The following is a 6,000-nucleotide window of genomic DNA, read 5'->3' on the forward strand; positions in this document are numbered from 1 at the left end:
CTGAACCCATAACGTAGCTGTGCTGGGGGAGAGGAGGATCTGTTCAGAGAAATCCCATCTTTTTTCAAGACCAAAAGAGAGAAAAACCACACAGACACTGTGGTGACTCTGACTCCCCTGTAAAGCTGATGGAAAGAGAATAAATGGAAATGCAGGCCCTGCAGCAGCCCTGCAGTGTGTGTGCTCTCCCACCAGCACAGTGCCTGGTCTGGGAGAGCTCCACTCTGTCCATGGGTTATGGTGGGACTGGGAACGAGAGTGAGCCTCAACAGGCCTTTCAGAAGTGCCCAACTCATTCTAGCTCAGAAGAATTCCTAGAAAACATGATTCTGCATATTTTGTAAACCCATGTTCTCTTAAAACATCATTATCTCATTAGATTGGCTTCTTCTATACCTCGGAAGGATAGAGAGAGTCCTTTGAGCTTCCTGGATGGTGATGAGACAGCAACCAGTCATATCCTTTAATACACTGAATTTTATGTACCTTCTTGTGCCTCATAAATGTGACACTTTCCTTCTGACTAGGTAGCTGTTTCAGTGTTTACCAGGTACTTCTGCCATAATAATCTATTTTGCTCCTGAGACTATAATTCTGTCACATATACAAAGCTGACTTAAAGTGAGAGAATAGAAGATGAATTCCTAAACAATAGCATTATTGTTTTCATAAAATTATCCAGAGGGAGGACAGATTTGGCTACTTTTGTTTATTTAATCTTCTGCTCTTTTCACTGGATGGGTGCGTCAAGCTGCAGGAATGGAGACAAAATTTGGCGTGTGGAAAACAGTTCTCTTCCCCTCTTCCAAGTCAAAAAGAAGTATCTGGAGTTGGAGTTCTAAACAAAGTTTTAGAAAAATGATTTTATCAGGCATCACAGGTTCTTTTAAGAACTTCATCAGTTCATGATGAAATGAGCTCAAAGATGAGATGAATGGATCAAGTCAGCCTGATCAACAGAAAATGAGAAGATATAAAAAAGAAGGTAATAAACACATTTCAGCTTGCAATTAGTCTATCAAAAGCTCTGCTTTCTCTATAGTTTAAAATAAGGGAAAGATTAATAAGATTTTTTCAAAGACTAGTTGTATGATCACTAGACTCTTTCTTTTATTTGCATTGATTTTTAACCTTTTCTTATAAGAACTTTTTTTTTAAAAACCCTTTATGTAAGGAACATTATTGAGCATATTTTCCCCTTTTTGTAACATCTACATGTGTGAACAGCAGACAAATTATTATTAAAGCTTTGAAAGAGCCTCAAAACACATTGCCTCTGATACTGCTAACAATGAACAGATGAAGGCGACAGTGTTTTAACCCACCATCTCCCAAACTGTTTCTCTCATCCTCTAGGCACCTGTCTTTCCTGGAGCACAGCAAGGAATATTAAAAGCATATTTTACTCTGAATAAATTATACAAATAATTTAATTTCAAAAGCAGACTTGCCCAGACATGGTAGTCCTTCCATCCCAGCACTCACCATTTCAGGGCAGAAGAAGGAGCTCTGGTACAGACTGTTCACACTTCTGTTCCCTCTGCACGTGTGATGTTTTGTTTCTGTGAGCAGGCAAGATTGCAACTCCATCCTCAATAGGATTGCTAAATGTTTTGACAGTTTGAGAAAAACCCAATAATGCAGTTTGTTCTCATATTGTAAATATAACGGTTTGCATAAAAATTCCCAGAGACACTGCTAGGAACTCTGTTTAATTGGATTGTAGGATCTCTTTGCATCGTTGACAGAGCACAATCAACAAGCCCTACCTACAGCTGCTTAAAAATGGAAGCTACTTAGAAACAATAACAGCCAACAAAACCAATCTAAACCACTATAGTGCTAAAGGCCTTGTTACTGCTTTACGTCCTGCATCAAAAACCTGCAGGCATTGGGTGGACTTCCTATATTTTGGCTCAGCTCTGTCAAAGCCATTGAAAATGGGAACCACACATAATGCAGAGGGCTCCAAACCTGAGCATTATACATGAAATATAAGGATTTAAAATCATGTAACTCTGTTTTCCAAACCTAACAACAGTTGCTGTCGGCTGCATGAAGAGTACAAATCTGAAATCTGCTGCCAAATCAAACTTGAGCCTTAATGTCAAAGCCCAGATTTTATAAAAAGGGTAGATGTTATTAAAAAGACAGATAATCAATCAATTACCGACATTCAGCTTCTCACCAAATCTGGTGCCATTTGTAACACGTATTGAGATCCTTGACTGGAATGAGACGCAGTAGAAAGGCAAAGAATGACTGTGGGCACTCACAGCCTGGTGATGAAGTGCCAAGGAAATGTCAATAGCAATCAAACAGCAATTTTCCTGATTACAACATGTAACCTAGGCTCTCCTTTCCTTGGGGCTGATGCAGAGTTTTAGATCAACAGCTTCAGACAACTGAATTACAAGCTGTGGCTGGGTGAAAAAAACACATTGAATTCTAAATGTACACCTCAGTAACATTATCTTCAGTGGAACATAAGCACATCCTTAGTTTTATAAATATGTTTAAGTGCCATCCTGCTGGGAATATGTTGTTAATGAGGCTTATTACAGTAATTTGTATTGGAGTCATTTACAGGCCTGAGTCCCAGTGTGTTTGGCATAGTACAAGAATTGGAATATCAGTTTCTCTGCTCTCTGAATAACACAGTCAAAGTATGGGAGAGAGAAACGAGTGATTGGCATAGAGAGATGGGAAGTGGAGAACAAACAGCAGGAATGTACACGGCAGTGGGGCATTAGAAAATAATGAGGTAAACAGGGATCACTGGAAATGGAGAATTGCTTTCCTCCCTTTCATCCAAGTTCAGATTTTACAAAATCTGTAAATTTATGAATTTGAGTTGGTTGTCCAATACCATCTGCATCCTATGCATTTATCTGGATCACTAACTTATGATGAAGATAAATCATACTTTACACATATCTTCGTCTCCTGGTGCTGCAGTGGTGCCTCAAATGAATAACTCAGATGTAGACATTGTACAGAGTTACTGCCCATAAAAATAATAAAAGAGAAAGGATTACTTTTAATCCTAATAATAATAATGCCTCCCGCAGTAACTTTAGCTGAAGGGTGGACATTCACAGTGTGTGAAGCTTCTGTATTTATCCAATTGCATTGCAAGTCAGGCAGGAGCTCCTGGGAAACTCTGGAGCTTGGTCAGAGAAGGTTTGTCCCCATGACACTGGCACAGGCAGCCTTGTGCTTGGTGCTCAGAGAGAGCCCTTTGCCCAAGTCCTGTGCCACATGTACAACAGCCTTGCAGCAGTAACACGTGGGTGAAGCCTGGTCAGGCAGAAGGTCCTTCCACACAGATTTTGCCCTTTCCTGCAGCAGGTTGCTGTGTAAAACTGGTGGGGAGCTACCAGCCACATCATACTGTGTGAAAGCCTGCAGGCCTCACAGCTGGACAGTGCTTCCTGCCTCACTGGCACTCACCCCTGAGCTTATGTGACCTCACTACAGGCTAGGGCTGGCTTTACTGCAGTCTCCTTGTTATTCTAGGCAACTGATTTGACCTGGACTATGTGGCACTCCTGAGCATGTGCTCACGACCTGACTCTTCATGTCTGTAGTGCCACTGGAGATAGTGCATAAGTGTGCCTCTGTCACAACCAAATGGGACATTTTATTTTATGTTTAACCAGTCATGTGGTATACCTGTCTCCTAAGCCTCTCTTCCCTCTCAAAAGGGTAAACCTTCTTACTCCCTGACACACTCTTGGCTGGATGAGGGTCCCAGCTTGATTACCAGTATCTTTTCAAAACACCCAATATTAAGATCTCCAGAAGCAGAAGAGATGTCTGAAGTTTAATTGATCCTAGAGCAAAGCTGACAGGCAACAGTAGTCTTGGGGTGGTTACAAGAAATGCACAGCCAGAAGCACACCTCCTTTTACTTGTTCTCTGGGCTGTACTCCACCAAGCAGATGTTCTGAACCACACTCTGTTCTGCAAGGTACTGCAAAAAGGAAAATCATAAAGATGGCCCTTAGATTTGAAAACTTACATGATAAAACAACACAAATGGACATGAAGACCAAATGCCACCACTGTGACAATCTCAGACTGTCATCATGCATGTTTCATAATTTCCTTTGTACCTTTGTCTACCAATGTCTATAAAGACATTTACCAAAAAGGCATTAGCTTTTCTGCAAAGAATTCCTCCATAAAGAACATTGCAAATTATATAATGCACTTTTTAAAAACTTTACAATATTTGGTCTACTATACTATAAATATTTCTAAAACTTTAAGAATTTCTAAATAATTGCCAACTGCAACTGTGTAAATGAAATGCTACAATAAACAGCTATGTTCTGTTGTTCTCTAGATGCATTCACTGTTTTGGATAATCTTTTATAGTGCTGCAAAAGAGGTTTTGTATTAATTAGCTGGCTCTTGTTTGTTGAAAGCAGTTGATTTACAAAATATCTTGCTTATTAGTGTGGAGGCATAGAACAGAAGGCAACACTTCATAATACCATTTTAATAAACAACCTTGAATACTTGATTTTTAATAAGTAGCTGACAGGAGTTGGGGTACCAGTTTTTCTTTGTGAAAATATACAGCTGAGGGAATCTGGTGTTTCCTTTAAGTTGGTGGTATCTTTTCCTGCCATGTTCTGTCACACAGTTCTGCCAGCTATTCAGGCCAAGAATCATGCCTGTGATAGCTCAGTAGATTAGCTGAGATCCCAGTGGACAGCAGTGCCCTTTACTGACTCATTTTGCAACCTTGAGCTAATAACCTCATGTCATGTATTCTTGAAAAAAGTGTGTGAAATTAATTCTGTGGTGATATAACCCCAGCAGGCAGCTCAGACCAACACAGCCACTCAGTCTCCCACTAGTAGCATGGGAAGAAGAATCAGAAGGGTAAATGCACCAAATCTCACGGGTTGAGATAAAGACAGCTTAACAGATAAAGCAAAGAAAATCAGGAACTCATTCACTACTTACCATGGGCAGATGTGTGTTCAGCCGTTTCCAGGAAAGCCACACTCCACCACATGTACCAGTGACTTGGTAGGACAAACACCATCACTCCAAACATCACCTACTTCCTTCTTTCCCCAGCCCTGTAGGGTTAAGCATGACACCACATGGTGTGGGATACCCCCTGGGTCAGTTGGGGTCAGTTGTCCTGGCTGTGTCCCCTCCCAGCTCCTTGTGCACCCCCAGCCTCTTTGCTGGTGGGGGTGAGGAGCAGAAGAGGCCTCGGCTCTGTCTTAAGTGCTGTTCAGCAATAACTGAGATATTGGTGTTTTACCAACACCTCTCTCACCAACACAAATCCAAAACATAAGCCATATCAACTCATATGAAGAAAGTTGCCTCCATCCCAAATAAAACCAGTAGAGATCCATTGTGTGCATGTATAGTATTTGGAAGAAGTAAAAAGTGAGTAAGTATCACCTTCTGCCATGGGGCAATGGTTGGGACAGGAATCAGCTCTAGAGTTAACATACCCACCTATTTCAAGTCCTGACCAGTGTGAGAATCAACATCCTTGGACATGCTTAATGAATCTCATCTCACTTGGAAGCTTTGAAAAAATCTTTATTAAAAAAAGAGGTATTATTTATGAAAAAACTAGAACTAATTCAGTTTGAAGAAACCAAGTATATCGAAGTGATAAGCAGAACATTCAGCTTATCCTCTGGATAACTTTGGTGATAACTAGTTATTCTTCATTCAAAAACATAAATTCATCAAATTACCAGCTGGGGTTTTACTTTTTTTTTTCTTCTTACTATAAATCCTACCTGTACTGGACATATATAGATAAATATATGACACATGTATATGCTATTCCATACTGACTCTAACGGCCCTGCTGGATTTAGCATGCTCATTATTTTGCCCCAGGATGTGTTTCAACATCTCTGTATGTGGCAGAAGGCATAGGGAGGAGATTATTTTTCAGTCTTTGACAGCATGAAGGATTTCAGCACCAATGTTAGGCACACTGAATCTCCT

The sequence above is a fragment of the Vidua chalybeata genome, chromosome 2 (genome assembly GCF_026979565.1).
Source record: "Vidua chalybeata isolate OUT-0048 chromosome 2, bVidCha1 merged haplotype, whole genome shotgun sequence".
NCBI classification, from domain to species: Eukaryota; Metazoa; Chordata; class Aves; order Passeriformes; family Viduidae; genus Vidua; species Vidua chalybeata.